At 41.3% G+C, this 17722-nt stretch overlaps 1 long non-coding RNA gene across 1 annotated transcript in view; it reads right to left on the bottom strand.

Moving 5' to 3' along the window:
* Positions 1-17230, bottom strand: part of LOC140714881 (uncharacterized) — a 233908-nt gene extending 216678 nt beyond the window's left edge. Inside the window, exon 1 of the long non-coding RNA XR_012096017.1 lies at positions 17178-17230. This is a non-coding gene — a long non-coding RNA (uncharacterized lncRNA). The remainder of the gene's footprint in view (positions 1-17177) is intronic.
* Positions 17231-17722: the final 492 nt, after the last annotated feature.

Below are 17722 nucleotides of genomic sequence, written 5' to 3'. Positions count from 1 at the left end.
GAATGCGAGTCTGTAAGTAGTTGGAAGATTTCAATGATGGTACAAGTGAAGTTGAGTAAAGTTATCCCTTTCAGTTCTGGAGTCTGATGTTTGAGGGATAATAACTGTTCCTAACCCTAGTGGTGTGAATCCTGAGGTTCCTGTATCTTCTTCCTGATGGCAGCAGTGAGACGAGAGCATGACCTGGGAGGTGGTTGTCCCTCATAATGGATGCTGCTTTCCTACAACAGTGATTCATGTAGATATGCTCAATGGTTGAGAGGGCTTTATCCATGACAGACTGGGGCATAAACCTTTACTCTTTGTAGCATTTTCCATTCCAGGGCATTGGTGTTTCCATACCAGGCTGTGATGTGGCCAGTCAGTGCGCTCTACATTACACATCTATAGAAGTTTGCCAGAGTTTAGGGTGTCATGCTGAATCTTCACAAATTCCATAGAAATTGAGACACTGCTGTGCTTTCCTTGTAATTGCATTTACATGCTGGACACAGGACAGGTCATCTGAAATGATAGCACCAAGGAATTTGAAGTTGCTGACCCTCTACACCTCCTATTCTCCAATGAGGACAGGCTCATAGACCTCCAGTTTCCATTTCCTGATGTCAATAATCAGCTCCTTTGTCTTGCTGATATTGAGTAAGAGGTTGTTGTTGTGGCACTACTCAGATAGATTTTCAATCTCCCTCCCTTATGCTGATTCATCACCACCTTTGTTTAAACCTACAGTGGTGTTGTCAGCGGACTTGAAATGGCATTGGAGCTGTGCTTAGCCAGACAGCCATAAGTACAGATCGAGTAGAGCAGGGGACTAAGCACACAGTCTTGTGGTGTGCCTGTGCTGATTGAGATAAAGGAGGAGATATTGTTGCAATCTAAACTGACTGAGGTCTGTAAATGAGGAAATAGAGGAGCCAATTACACAAGGAGGTATTGAGGCCAAGGTCACAGAGCTTATTGATTAGTTTTGAGGGGAAAATGGTTTTGAATGCTGAGCTGTAGTTGATAAAGAGCATCCTGATGCATGTACCTTTGCTGCCCAGATGTTCCAGAGTCAAATGAAGAGCAAATGAGATGGTATCTGCTGTGGACCAGTTGCTCTGGTAGGCAAATTGAAGTGGATCCAAGTCATTTCTCAGGCAGGAGTTGATATGTTTCATCACCAACCTTTCAAAACCCTTCATCACTGTAGATGTAAATGCTACTTGTGCAATAGTCTGAGGCTGGTTACCACGTTCTTCTTAGAAATCAGTATAGCTGAAGCCTGCTTGAAGCAGGTAGGTACCTCAGACTGCTGAAGTGAGAGCTTTAAGATCTCAGTGAACACTCCAGCCAGTTGATCAGCACACTCCATGCACACACATCTCCATCTCCAATTTCTATCCATAGCACTGTCATGTTCTCCCCTGTTTGTGGACTTCACTTTTGTACTTCATGACCTTTTTAGATATTGGTGTCTCAGGTGCCACTGTCTCTGCTTGGTTCCCTTGAGATTTGTCTGCACTGTTCATAATAACCACCACATTCACCTGGTTCTATTTACCGCATGTGATCTTGAAGATAGGATCACTCATTTTTCTTATTAACAGTTTCATGTTGCTATCTCAAATGCCGAAAATAAACTACCAACGTGGCTTTTTGTAAATTTAGTTTAGTGTAGCTGGTTCTGTTGAAGATAGTGCTGTATAAGTGTGCAGAGATGGAACAGAATTTAAAAAATGAATGTAGGGAATAAAATCACAGAAAGGTTATTTGACCTGCTATAAGCAAATGGCCACAGATATCAGCAACAATTTCCTGTAGATGAGTTTAAAAACTGAATAATAAGGGATTACAGTGCTGGAACAGATGCAAGACTCCAAGCCATTCAGCCTTCTTAAAGATTACCACTACCAGTTGTGTACAAGTACCGTTAGCACAAGGAAACAGTTCAGGAAGACAGCTCACTAACACCTACACAAGGACAATTATGGATAACAAATAGCACAGATGGTTACAAAATAGACAATTCCAAAACATTAGTAATTTCTACAGTAAATTTTGCCTTTTTTATTTCTTCAGGTTTGGTGAAAAATCAGTTGTGTACCTTTAAGATTAGGTATATATTGGCAAATATGTAGGTGACATTTTAATATTTTAAAAGCTATATACTGATGACAATTATTTTAAGGTTTTCAGAAACCACTTCCTGGGGCTCTCCACAAAATGCTCTGCATCTTTCTTTATTAAATCTCTGAGAGGATTCATCACATCTCATTTACTCCCACAGATGGCTGGCTTGTTCCCGCAAACATTGGATCCCTGCCATATGTGTCAGTATTGGTATCTCCAAAGTTGTCAAAGTTGTTTTAACTTTGGCCAGATTGTTTGGCAATCCAGTAAGAGAAGGCTCCTACCTCTGGTTTCATTTTATCTTTATTTCACACTACTCTGCACTCATTGCATATTTGAGGAAATGCATCTCAATGTTTATTGTGGTCTCCAATTGCTGTTTTCGGTTTTTATTCAAAACAATGAACTCTTTTCCAGAAATATTAACACCAACTCATGCCATTTTCTTTAGAAAAAAAAATATTTCTGGTGCAGAGCTGATCACAAGTGGCATTCACTTTCAGTTTATCTCCCAAAAGATGTATGGGAGGTGCTTAAATATGATAACTGTTTACTTGAAGCACTCGCCAAAACCCATTCTGAATCTGTAACATTTTCATGGCTTCAGGCTCACCATGACTCTTAGCGGTGGCACTCATAAAGTGTACAGCATAGAAACAAGCCCTTGCAAACCCCTTGTCCATGTCAATTATGATGACTGTCTGTACTAATCCCATTTGCCTGCTTTTGGCCCATATCTCTCGACACCTTTCTTATCCAATTACACGTACAAATACCTCACAAACATTATAATTATATCTGCTCACACCACCTCCTCTGGTAGCTCTGTGAAAAACTCACCCGTCAGATCTCCTTTAAATTTCTCCCCCTCATTTGAACCATTGCTCGCCATTTTCAGACGCTTCTAGTCTGACTATTTATCCTGTCTACCCCCCTCATAATATTATAAACATCTATATGGTCACACCTCAACCTCCTACTTTCCAGATGATCTTGGATATTATTTTGTTGGCAGCCCTGTGGGGTGGCTTTTACAAGAAGTTCTTTTAATGTGCAGCATCTTTCTATGGGATTACTACTTTACTTCCTGTACACTCATGACTGCATGACCAAATTCTGGAGATGATACCAACACAGTGGGCTGCATCTCAAATAACGATGAGTCACAGTACAGGAAAGAGATAGACAGCTTCTAACATGGTGCCATGAACAACAACCTTTTGGCAAAACAAAAAAATCTGGTCATTGACTTCAGGAAAGGGGGAAGTTCACATGCTCATGTCTAACCAATGGTGTTGGGGTTGAAAGCTTCAAGTTCCTAGGAGTGAACATTACTGATTACCTGTCCTGGTCCTACCACATAGACATTACGGCTAAAATAGCTCACCACTGCCTCTACTTCTCCAGGAAGATAAAAAAATTTGGCATTTCTTCTACTGACCCTTACCATTTTTTATCAATGTACCACAGAACGCATCTTACCTGGATGCAACACCACCTGATATGGTATCAGCTCTGCATGTGACCACAAAAATCTGCAGAGAGTTCCAGGTGCTGCTCAGCACATCATAGAAACCTCTTCATAGATTCACTTCTCACTGCCTCAGTAAGACAACCAGTGTAATCCAAGACCCCATCCACCATAGATATTCCCTCTATTCCCTACTCCCATCGGGCAGAAGATTTTTTTTAAAACATGTAAACATATGACATCAGGCTCAAGGACAGCTTCCACCCCGCTCTTAAAAGACCATTAAATAGCTCCCTAGTACATTAAGATGGACTCTTGACCTCTCAGTCTAACTCATTATGATATTGCACCTCATTGTTTGGCAACACAGCACTTTCTTCGTTGTTGGGGCACTTTATTATTGATTGTTATTGTCTTACCACATTCTTCCTCAGTGTACTGTAAAATGGTTGATTTGTATGAACAGTAGACAATAAAAGCAGGAAAAAAATTTTCTCCTATAAAGCTCATGGACACTTCCACAGTTTCAAAACTCTCATACCCTGGGGTTTCGTTAACCTTAGTGCCTAGCTTTTTTCTCTTACCTTCAGACGCTTGCTGGAGTTCACCTAATACACTCTTCTGTTGAGACCGTCCAGGTTTTCTGATGGCTGACAATTCACCTCTGTTTTCTCCAAAGTCAGATTAGCTTCCTGAAGTAATGTTTCTTGCACCCCCGTGTCTGCGATTCCAAGCACAAATCTGCCTTGGAGTAATTTTTCCAGTTCAATAGCAACCTCTAGGGAGTTCCACGCGGCTGTTTTCCATTGATAATATGATTCACTAACTTCCTGTCTTCTCCTGCTAAGTGTAGACCTCTTAAAAGAGAAGCACTCATTCATTGGTTGGCAATACTCGGGAAAATTCCACAATTTGTCCTGTTCTTTGGCTTGATCTATTGATATGGAATGTACATTCACATGCTTCTAACCCTAGCATTTTAAGATGATTTGTCATTTGGACACAATCCCTCTCCTGCTCTACTTCTATCACCACCACATAATTCTGCCAAGGTAAATGGAACATAACTCCTACCCCCACCCCCCACTGTCTCACAACATGTCCATCAAGTATCCTGAGAGCATGTAGCATTTCCACAGCTAAGCATTCAAATGAACTTTCAGACTCCATGGTATTCACTCAAGTACAGGTGCAGTGGTTTTAAATAACCACATCCACCACTGTGGTGAACCCCTATATTTCCTCTTTAATTACATCTAGCCATGATACACACAGGGAAACTGGTTTGGTATGAGGGGACCACTGCACAGGATCAAAAAAAGCTGCAGAAGTTTGTAAACTCAGCAAGCTCCATCGTGGGCACTAGACACCCCCACCGTCAAGGACATCTTCAAACAATGATGCTCCAAAAAAGGTGGCATCCATCATTAAAGACTCCCACCACCCAGGACATGCCCTCTTCTCATTACCACCACAAGAGATGCAGGAGCCTGAAGATACACAATCAATGTTTTAGGAATAGTTTCTTCCCGTTTTCCATCAGATTTCTGAATGGACAACGAATCCATGAATACTACCTCACTAATTTTGCTCTCACTAACTTATAACTTTATGTAAACTGTGGATTCCAATTAATTGTGCCATGGTTTAATTGAGAAAATAGCCTAGCTTTCCTTCATTTATTGGGGATACCACGCCACTAAATTGGGACAGGAGACTGTTACCGAACAGTTTCTAATTAGCATCAGTTGCATGCACTTGCTGTTAGACACTACACCATGCTTACAGCCAGCAGTTTTTAAATAGCATCACTTGCATGTACTTGTGCTCAGAAAGCAGTGTTTTTTTCTCACTGACTGCTGGTGAGTAGTAAGCAGCAAAACAATTTGCTCACTGCCGTTTCAAGCATTCAGGCTCTGACATACCGGAAAAGGCTGGGAGTGAAGCAAATGATTTCACTACCTCAATAAGTTAGGAACTACTAAGAATTTCAAGGTATTGACAATCATCTTGAATGTTACAATCAAAATGATGATTTAAAGGATGCAATCATCAATAGCATTGTATGAAGACAGACAATTATCTACACTAGGTGTCTGCACTGAATTTCTTCATTTACAGTCAAGCAAAAGAATACTATAGCATACACTGGATGAATTCCTCTATCAATAAATATTATAGACAATAGGTGCAGAAGTAGACCATTCAGCCCTTCGAGCCTGCACCGCCATTTTGAGATCATGGCTGATCAATTCCTATCAATACCCGGTTCCTGCCTTGTCCCCATATCCCTTGATTCCCCTATCCATAAGATACCTATCTAGCTCCTTCTTGAAAGCATCCAGAGAATTGGCCTCCACTACCTTCCGAGGCAGTGCATTCCAGACCCCCATAACTCTCTGGGAGAAGAAGTTAGTGTATAGTGCTATAGGAACTAATACACTATAGCACTGTAGTAGTTTTGGTTGTGTTCTTATTTATTCTGTATTTAATTTAAATACACAATTTATTACTAAGTTAAATGGCTGTTTTAGTTTTTTTCCATGAAAATTCGGCTGATTGGGGCAGCCGTTTCATCGGACCAATGTGTCCCAGTGAGCAGGAATCCACTGTATGTATTTCCTTTTGTAATACATGGCATATTTTGTGTATTTCACTGTACTGTTGCCACAAAACAACAAACTTCATGACAAACCATGTGTCAGTGATAATAAATCTGATTCTGATTTGATTCTGACTTTACACAAAAACAGCTCAAGACATCAACATTACTGCTTTGTTTGTTGCTTCCAATAACCTCAAGAACTTCCTGGAAGAAAGTGAATTAACATATACATAAGAAGTCACTGACCACAGCAACAGCATTTACTTAATGTGGTAATAGATCCTTTAGCAATTATCAAGTCCCCTCCCATCAACATTCTGCAGGTCACTGCTGACCAGAAACTTGATCGGACCAGCCATGTAAATGCTGTGAGTACCAGAGCAAGTTGGGGACTGGATACGCCGCAGAAAATGACTCAGTTCCTGACTCCGCAAAGCACATCCACCATCTGCAAGGCACAAATGAGGATCATAATAAAATAATCTCCAACAGTCTCATTGAGACCAGTTGCAACAATACTCGTGGAGCTCCTTGCCTTCCAGGACAAAGCAAGCTGCTTAAGTAGCCCCATGTCCACCCTCTTAAAGATCAGTTGCCTTTCCCACCGATGCAATCATTGTGGTTGTTCCATCTGCAAAATAGACTTCCATCACTGCCAAAAGCCTCTCCCAATCCCCCAGTCTTTATCACTGTGGTGAACTACATATACCTGTCTGGACTGCTCCTGTGGCTCCTCCCACAGACCCCTGCTGACTGCTCCTGTGGCTCCTCCCACAGACCCCTGTATAAAGGCGATTGAGGCCTGAGCCCGGCCTCATTCTCCAGGATGTAGTGTTGTTCATTCTTCCAGTCAATAAAAGCCGATATCTCGCTTCTTACGTCTCAGAGTGAGTTATTGATGGTGCATCAATCACCCAAAAGGACAAGAACAATGGGGTCATGGGACCCATACTTCCCCTTCCAAAAAGCAGTCTGTCTCTGCATGAAAACACATTCTTTCCCTTCACCATTGTTGAGTCAGACCCATAAAATTCCCTGCAAAGCAATGCTTCCAAAGAACCCTGTCCGGAAGCACGGCAGCGGTTCAAGACATGGCCTACCACCAAACTCTCAGGCTGAAGTAGAGAAAGGCAAGGATTTTTTCCCAAGGATGCCAGCAAAGCTTAAACATTAATAAATATTAAAGGCCTCTGATTTTCAATCAGGTGTTATTCTTGCACTTAATACCTGCAGCGTTTTCTAAGCATATATATGCACCAGACTATTGCAGCAGCAACATCAATCACATACTGTGTGCTGATTGGTCTTTACACGCATGCATATACAAACACACCCTAAGAGCCATGATCCATTTTGCCGAACAATTGCACTTTCAATAAGAAATCCATCTTCATATGAATAATAGCAACTAAAATCACTGTATTCTGCAAAAACACCTTTTAGGGTGAACAAGACAAATATTTTTTTTGAAACTTCAAATGAGGCAAGAGAATCTTGGTGAAAGTTAAATTCATTTGTAAATAATAAACTACTTCAGCCGCTAAAAATCTGAATGAATAAAACAAAAAACATGTGGGTATCAATTAATGCCCATAGAGAGAATATTTCAAGGTTCACATATACCCTTCAATGCAGTTTTGAAGGGCATATGTCTAAGATATCATGGTCTGTCCTCTCCATGGATACTGACTGAACAGTTGCCTTTTCCAGGGTATCAGCTTTCCGGTGCCCGAAGTTAAATTATCTTGTTCTTTCTGACTCTTGAGAAAATCCTTTGCGACTTGCAATCTAATACTATCACTCCCAGTGACCATGAAGGCAGCAGAAACAATGGCACCAAATAGTTTCTGAATGGCAATCCAATGGCGCAGAAGTACATTACTGTGATAAAGAACAAAGAACCACCAACCACCCCTCTCGCCATGTTTATTTTAATACTTTATCTGTTCCAATTTTCCAATCTTCGCAGCTTCCTCCTTGCTCAGAAGTTCATCATGTGCAAGCTCCTGCTCAGTTACTATCATCGCTTAGGTTGCAGTTGAGGGAGGAGGTGAATGGGCAGGTGTAGCACTTCTTCTGCTAGCAGGGATAAGTGCTATGATGGAGATTAGTAGGGTGGAACAAATGGACAAGGGAATCATGAAGGAAGCAGTCCCTGCAGAAAGTGGAGTGTGACAGTGGTAGGGTAAAGATGTGTAGGTGGTAGGCTCTTGTTGAAGATGGTGGAAATTGTGGAAAATTATGCGCCGGATGTGGATGTGGTAAGTGAAGGACCTTAATGAAGGATGCCACTTCCTGAGGCACCTCTATTGAAGATGGTCTCAATGGTGCAGAGGCTAGTGCCCATGCTGGAGCTGGATGAGTTTACAACCGTTTGCAGCTTTCTTTCAATCCTGTGTAGGGAGCTTCTATATAAGATTATGTAACATGTCAGAATGCTCTCCACGCTACATTTGTAGAAATTTGCTAGAGTCTTTCACAACATTGCAAATCTCATCAAACTCCTAATAAAATATAGCCACAGACATACCTTTTTCATAATTATTTTTACATATATATTAATTGTGCACACACAACAAATTGGCAACAAGTACAAATCTAAATGTCACAAAATATCACAAACTGCACTGGCAGTTACAGGACAAAACAGCGAGAGTTAAACAGCAGAAGAAGGCCGTCACAGACTCTAATAAACATGGGTACAGTGCACAGTAACAGTGAAAACATGCTGAATTTAATGTGAAAATAACACGGCAATGGCTTCAGTCAGGAAAGCTGACAAATTTGATTGCGCTAATGAAGGCTGGGAGTCGTTTATCGAGGGGGTTGAACTGTATTATAACATAAACAACATGGAGGAGCAAAAGAAAGCCCCTACACTTCTTAGATTAATGGGCCCCAGAACATACAGTTTCTTAGGCTACTTATTAACCACTTCAACGTCAGCAAACAAGTTACAATTGTTACAATTTTACAAAATCACTTGAACCCTGAACTATTGGTATTATCTGAGAGATTTAAATTTTACAAAAGGAACCAGTCAAAAGCTGAAAGCCTTTCTGAATACATTGCAGAACTGCACAAACTTTCCCAGTACTGTACTGTAACTTTAGAGAGGGACTTTCTGATGCATTAAGGGACAGGCTTGTGTGCGGCATGCATAGTCAAAGCACTCGAATGAGGGAGATCTAACCTTAGAACGGGCATTGACCATTGCAATGTCATTAGAGACTGCAGCAAAGTAAGCAGCAGAACTGCAGAAAAGGAGGATAGAAGGTGAAATGCACAAAATGTCCCTGAATAGTGCAAAAAGCCATAAATGTTATCAATGTGGCAAATGCTCCCATGATGCCAATAACAGTTAGTTCAAAGAAAAAAGGCTGCAGAAAGTGTCACGGACAAGGTCACATAGAGAGAATATACAAGGCAGACAAAAAGCACAACTGAATGAAAATTCTCAAACACAAAACTAAGCAAATGCATGAAGTTACTGAATGTAAAACAGAATCAGACAACATAGAGTCTGACAAAGGTGAACTGTCACTTCTGGAACTACATAGTATTCATGAAGCAGATCACAATATAACATGGATCACAATAGAAGTGTCTGGTGTAAAACTGAAAATGGAGCTGGATACAGGGTCAGCTTTGTCTGTAATTCCAGAGACTGACTACAACAGACTGGTTTTTTAAGATACCATTAGAGAAGACCTCAGTGATGCTAAAGACCGACACAGGTGAAAAAGTGGCTCCCAAAGGCAAACTGAAAGTGAAGGTGATGCATGGAGGCCGAACACAGCAGTTAAAACTTTATGTATCAAAAAGTGGAGGGCCAGCACTTTATAGATAAGAATGGTTGAGAAAAATCCAACTAGACTGACATTCAACCAAATCTCTCAGTGTAATATCAACAGGCAATGATAACCTAAATGGTAGCATTAACCAAAGACTGGTACAGCTGCTTAATGCTGAAGAGAAGGTGTTTGAGAAGGGGATTGGTAAACTCAAACGCATGAAGGCCAGAGTTGAATTAATGAAACAGCAACACCAAGATTCCATAAAGTCCATCCACTGCCTTATGCACCACATCCTAAAACAGATGCTGAATCTCATAGCTTGGAGGCGCCTGGAATTCGTTCCACGGTTGAATGGAGCAAATGGGCCACACCCATTCCGACATGTATGGATTTCAAAGTGAGCATCAACCTGGTGCTGCATAGTGTGCAGTATCCCCTGCCGTGAATAGAAGACATTTTTGCACCTTTGACAGACGGGGAGAGGTTTTCAAAGATTGACTTGTCACAAGCCTATCTGCAAATGGAGATTGAGGAGTCAAACAGGAAGTTCCTCACAATGAACCCTCACAAGGGACTGCTCCAGTATAATTGTCTTATCTTTGGCGTCACATCAGCTCCAGCAATTTGGCAAAGAGCAATGAATGAAGTGCTTCAAGATATCCCAGGAACACAATGTTACCTGAATGACATTGTCATAACTGGCAAAAATGATGAAGAGCACCTCCAAAACCTGGGTAAAATGATTACCAGGCTGTGTGAATATGGTCTGTGTGGAAAAAGAGAGAAATATGAGTTTTTTTAAGAATGAAATCTCATATTGTGGACATGTCATTGACAAGCATGGGTTACACAAGTCACAAGTGAAGATGGAAGAAGTGTTACAGACACTCAAACCGTAAAAAGTGTCACAACTCAGGTCATACTCAGGCCTTGTAAACTACTACCACCAGTTTCTTCCAAACATTGCTACAGTGCTGCACCCATTGAATGCATTGTTATAGACAGGAGCAAAGTGGGAATGGTCAGAAAGATATGAAAAAGCATTCAAGGAAACAAAGAGATTAATTACATCCAATGAACTGCTCACCCATTTGTTACACAAGCAAGGTGGTGGACGAACCCAAGTGCAGAACACATGCACGGAGGCAGAGTCAGGAGGCATTCTTGACATAGCAAGCATGGAATCAGTATCCAGGAGCGATGCTATACTTAGAACTAGCAGTCCTAAGAACCATGAAATGAGGTTACTCACACCAGAGTCAACCAACAAACTGGCAGCTCCTTGTTGTGATCGCAGAGTTTTTATACTGCATTTGCTGATGGAAAGCAGGTGTGTGTAGTTAGTGGAACCTGGGAATGATTGGAAATTAAACGAGGAGATTGAGGCCCAATTCATGAGGTAAATAGCAAGGTGGGGGATTGCCAGAAGGGACTATGACACCATTATGTCCCATCCCTGCTCATCAGACTGATGTGTGATGCTTTCCCTTATGGCATTGGAGCTGTTTTGTCTCACGTTATGAAAGATGGATCTGAACACCCAGTTGCATTTGCTTCAAGATCACTGATGAGTGCAGGATGCAACTACGCACAGATTGACCAAGAGGCTTTTAGTCTAGTATGGGGAATAAAGAAGTTCCACCACTACCTCTATGGACTAAGGTTTACTCTAGTGACAGATCACCAGCCCCTTGTGTCCATTTTCAATCCGGGAAGGGAATCCCAGTGATGACTGCTCCCCGGTTAGAACATTGGCCACTATTCCTAGAAGCCCACTCTTATGACATTGAGTTCAAGGGAAGCACACAACAGAGCAAAGCTGATGGCTTGTCACATCTTCCACTACTGGCAGCTGAAGAAGAAAAGTCTTCGTACTGTGACCCAGCAGAAGAGTTCAGCACCACATTGGTGGGCAAACTGCTGGTAACAAAGTCCAAAACACAAAGGGAAACAAGGAATGACCCAACACTGCCAAAAGTCGATGAAGTCACCATGCAAGGATGGCCAGCTCCTGGTCATCCTATGTTTCCAGAGTTCTCAGTGAGATGAGACCAACTGTCGGTATGCCAAAGAATGGTGATGTGTGGATCTCGTGTTTTGGATCCCTAAAAACTGCACACAAGGGGGTTAAAAAATCTGCATGAAGGATACCTGGATGCAGACAAGATGAAGAGACTTGCCCAGAGCAATGCGCCATGGCTGGGAATAAATAAACAGATGGAAAACTTGGCCAAAAGTTGTTTGGGATGCAAAAAGTTCAAAATGCACCCCCACAAGCACCATTACAACTGTGCGAGTGGCCATCGTTACCGTGGCAAACAGGACATATAAACTTTGCTGGGCCATTCATGGACTTCATGTTTCTGATTGCTGTGGAAGCTCCTTCAAAGTGGCTGGAAGTTATACTGATAAAGTGATCACCTCAGCAAAGACTGTCTCCACTCTAAAGACTACCTTTCTCAGAAATGGCTTACCAGAACAAATAGTAAGTGACAATGGACCACAATACACGTCAGAAGAATTCCGACTGTTCATGAAGAAAAATGGCATCAGACATTTCCAGTCAGCTGCTCATCACCCAGCAACAAATGGGCTAGCTGAAAGGCTTACCCAAACCTTCAAGAAGTCCATTAGAACAATGGACAAGGAGGACATATCTCTACAGCACAAGGTAGACCAATACCTTTTTGTGTATCGTAACTCTGTTCACGCGATGACAAATCAAACACCTACAATGATGTTCATGAACAGGAATCTGAGATCTCGCATAGACTTCCTGAAACCAGATCTATGGAGGGAAGTGCAGAATAAGTAGTTCAGCCAGTGCCAAGTGAAGTAGCAAGGCTTCGAGGTTGGACAGGAAAACCTAGCGCATGATTATCGAGAAGTGAGGTGGACACCCAGTAGGATAGCTACAAGAACTGAACCACTGACGTACACAGTGGATGTTGGAGATCAGACATGGAGACATCATGTGGACCAGATACTGGATGCTCAACCAAAAAACATAGCTGAGTCAACTACATCCAACAAGACAGACACATTCCAGTCACCGGACTTACCTCCCAGTGATGATGTCATTGACAGGAATGTGACACCAGAAGCTGAGAACATGGTCTTAGACAAGGCACCTACCAAACCCAATGCCACTGCATAGGTCCAGAGATGCAACGAGAACATTGTTATTGACAAGGCACCTACCAAACCTGTTGCCACTCCACAGGTCCAGAGGTGCTATCCTGAAAGGAGCAGAGCACCACACAAAAGACTGAATCTTTAGAACTGTGAAGTTAGTTATAGACTGTTATTGTGAAAGCATGTTTATTTGGAATTTGGGTTTATGAAAGGGAAATGGAATGTTTTGTACATATACAGCTTTATATTACCGGATGGTGGCATAATGGCATCAGCGCTGGACTTCAGGGTGAGAGGTCCCAAGTTCGAATCCAGCCGGCTCCCGTGCACGCTCTCCGTCCATGCCTGGGTTGAGTGTCGAGCTAAAAAAAAAACCTGGAGAGGGATGGGCTCCACCAGGTTTCAGGTGCCCAAGACACACCGTATGATGAGCAATCACCAAAAAGATCAGTGCAAAAAGCTTGTCATGACGGCGCCCCGACGACTCCACCAGGAGTTAAGGGTGCGTGCGCGCGCACGCTAACACACACACTCACTCACTCACACACACACACACACACACACACACACACACACAGTTTTATATACAAGGGGGAAGGAAGTGTAATGTATGGATCAATTTCTTTCAGAGCAATGACCACCTCACTCCACCTTAGCACTATGTATTGATCTGTTGTCTCATTGCTTTCTCTCTCTCTCTGTCTTGCTTCAATGTGAATACACCAGTTATAGCCATCTCCCGTGTCCATGCTTTTATTATATGTATATACAGTTGTGCACAGACACAACAGGTATGATTAATATCCTTTTGAAGCGGGTGGGAACCTCTGACTACAGCAGGAAGAGTCTACAGGTGTCTTTGCATATTCCAGCCATTTGGTTGGCACAGGTTTTCAGTGCCCTGCCAGGTACACCATGATGCCTTGCGAGGGTTTATCCTCTTGACAGACATTCTGACATGAGCCTCTGAGACGATACACCAGGGTGACATTTGCTGTAGGGATTACTCCCTTAACTCTCCCTTTCAAAGTGTGCATAAAAGACATGGAGCACATCGCTCATTGGGGAGTGAAGCAAAGTGACTTTTCAAGCCTCATCAATATATTCCCATGCAGAGGAAAGCAACAAATCATTTCCACCCCCACTTTTCCATTTCATAAAGGGGGAAGTTAATTGTAACACATTTTCGGCAAGCACAAACTAATAATTACCACAGCAACTCCGTAGCTTCCACTGCTTCTTATCAAAGCCCATGATACTTGGAGGACAATTTGCATCTTTTTTAAACAGGCAAACTTATAAAACTGTTACGTACACAACGCTGGAAAAACTCAGCAGGCCAGGCAGCATCCGTGAGAAAAGAGTAGCCAACGTTTCGGGCCGAGACCCTTCATCAGGAATGTCCCACTTGCACAGTTGTAATGGTGCTTGTGGGGGTGCATTTTGAACTTTTTGCATCCCAAGCAGCTTTTAGCCAAGCTTTCCATCTGTTTATTGTCCAATATCCCAGCCATGGCACATTGCTCTGGGCAATTCCTGATGAAGGGTCTCGGCACGAAACGTTGGCCCCCATTTCTGATGAACAGTCTCGGTCCGAAACGTTGGCTACTCTTTTCTCACGGATGCTGCCTGGCCTGCTGAGTTCTTGCAGCATTGTGTACATATTCTTTGATCCACAGCATCTGCAGTTGTATTTTTGTGTTATAAAACTGTTACTTGAAAGGTGCTATAATATCCAGTGTATTCAATGGTTTAGACCAGGCATGGGCAAACTACGGCCCGCGGGCCATATGCGGCCCATTAAGCTTTTTAATCCGGCCCGCAGAACTTGATGAAATTATATTAATAAGCCTTGTTAACACCTCAGATCCATCCTGAGAATCGCCACAACAAAACTAAATCCAGACTTTGATGCGCTGGCTAAAAAGGGAGACCAACAACACTGTTCCCACTGAAATTAAAAATAAGTTTCTTCGTTGTGTTATGTAAAAAATGCATTTGAAAATATTTTTTTCAATAAGCCTTACATGTTACATGTCATTTCTGTTAAGTGATGGACATGAGTATTGCGCAGGTGCACGTACGTTCTCAAAATAAAAAATGCGCTCCAGATCAAATAACGCACTCCGCATACTGGCGCGCTGTCACTGTTCTGTCAGTGACACTGGTCGTTGTTGAGTTTTGGCACAGGGGACAATTGAATAAGAAGGAGCAGGACAAGTAGACCTGCATCTCCTACCGTTTTTGAAATAAAGACAGTCAGGAGGAGAGTGATGATGATAATATCTTGAAGGATAACAGAATTTTCAGTGCTTTAAAATAATAACTGTTACTATTTAAAAAAGCTGTATTTTATTCATTTAATTTTCAGTGTTTTAAAAGTCATTTCAATAAATAGCTAAATACCATGGGACTTCAAAGACAAATATTTTGTTGTAATGCATTTGTTCATTTTCAATTGAAATTAAAGCACATGTTTTCTACATATCCCATGATATTTTATTTTCTCTTATGAGGTGTATTACCAAAACACTCCGTCCATCTGCTCCTGGTCCGGCCCCCCTGTCAAATTTTAGAACCCTTTGTGGCCCACAAGTCAAAAAGTTTGCCCACCCCTGGTTTAGACCTTCTTGTACCTAAGGCAGCATATTAGAAATTACTAACAGCCAAAGCATAGCCAGTTGAGGGAACAGGATCAGACAGATTTCTTACACAGGAACTTCAAATAATGAGCTCGTTTGGAAGTAAGCTGTAATGCTGCACAAAAAAAAATTATAAAAAGGGCAAACATTTTCATTGATTTCTATTTTACTCAAGATAGAATCCTTGTTGCCTCCAACCTTGGCAAGAAGTTAATGAAATTTCTTTGAAAAATAAATTTGCAATTTTAATCAACATATCAATTGTCTTGTCGGTCCCTCTGTAACCATTCTTAGAGGGAAACAAAGGAGATTATACTGTAGTATTTGTGCCAAGTCTTTACTAGGGCAATTCTCATCTTAGTGCTCTCTCCCTACAGCCCTATATCGTTCACTGTTTCAAATATTTATCTACTTCCAAGTTAAAAATGCAATAGTCTCTGCCTCAACTATCCTCTGGAGAAAAGCATTTTATGCTCCAATAAACCTGTGCAAAGAAGTTTCTACTTTATCTTTGCTTTGTAAATGAAACTTTTATATTAATAACTCCCTCATCACCAACTCCTCGACTGAAGGAAATAATCCTTTAATGTTCTCCTGCCACTTCAGAAAATCTGAAGTCAGGAGGTGTTCAAACAAAACGTTCTGAAAGTTTGTAGCTTCCTCTTCCTAAATATTATTGTAGCTTGCGCAACGAAAAAACTTAAAACAAAAATTGAAAGAAATTTGTAAAGTAATAGACAATAAGGATTGCAGAATGAAGAAAATGGAAGGAGTTGATATGCTGATGAGCCCTGATCTAATTGAGTAGGGTAATAGGCACAAAAAGCTGAAAAATATTACCTTAGAGCCTTCCCACCTTCCTCTCACCAGCATTATTTCCTTTGGTAGGCTTCCAAACTGGTCATGAACTGGTACACAATATATCAATCTTGATAGTGTAGTGACTAACCAATTTGAGCTTTTCAGTAGATGCAAACACAAACCTGACAACCTTGGCCACAGCTGTCAAAAAGAAAAGCACACGTTGTACATTGAAAGATGGTTGATGGTCTGCTGTGAATGAGACTGGGAGCTGAAGTCAGCATATTGCTGGATTAATAAAAACTGCATTATTGCAACATTCAAAGTCAGATCTTTTTAGTCAATGTTGCATTGCTAAAGAAAAACAACAAAGAATGCAGCTTTAAAGATAATCAGTGTTACCAGCATTTACTTTTGCAAAGAGCCACACTGAATGATTGAAGGAAAGAAACTTGCATTTATGTAAAACACCTTTCAGAACCCCCCGGACATTCTATAATAATCCAAGTGAAGCAATTCTGAATTATTTCCACAGTTGTAATACCCGATAATATGATAGCAATTTGCATTATCCCACAAAGAAAATTTAAAGAAGTGGCTGTATAATACCTTACCAGTAAATATTTTGCCTCAGAAACAGAAAACGCTCAAAAGGTCAAGCAGCATCTGTGGAGAGAAATGGGATTAATGTTTAAAATCCTTTTTATCATATTATTTTTTAAGATATTGGTGGATGGATAAACATAGACAAGAAAACTTAACCAGTTCCCTGCTCTTCTTCAAATAAAGCCATGAGATTTTTAAGGTACATCTTAGAAGGTTGTAGCCAAAAGGCTTGAGCTTCATTTCTGTAGTAACTTAGATTATATCCTTGAATCACAAATGTGAAGTCTAATCCCATGACGGACTGATTTAGACAGAAATGTTATCACTGAGGTAAGCTTGATATTCTTGGATGTGCAAAGTTAGAAATGAGATCCCAGCAGCATACTGTAAAAACTTGACCACGTCCAACAGTGAATGGAAAACAGATTGACTAGTAAAATTGGCAGGAATGCATTGATCCACTGGTAGATTTAGCTTGGCTCTTTAAGGTGGAAATGTAGGCACTATATCCACAGTTCTTTTTTTTTGTAATTTATTTTTTATTGAAGTTCAT

This window comes from Hemitrygon akajei, chromosome 22 (genome assembly GCF_048418815.1).
Source record: "Hemitrygon akajei chromosome 22, sHemAka1.3, whole genome shotgun sequence".
NCBI lineage: Eukaryota > Metazoa > Chordata > Chondrichthyes > Myliobatiformes > Dasyatidae > Hemitrygon > Hemitrygon akajei.
The sequence above is the reverse complement of the archived record's forward strand: the minus strand, read 5'-3'. Positions and strand labels throughout refer to the sequence as shown.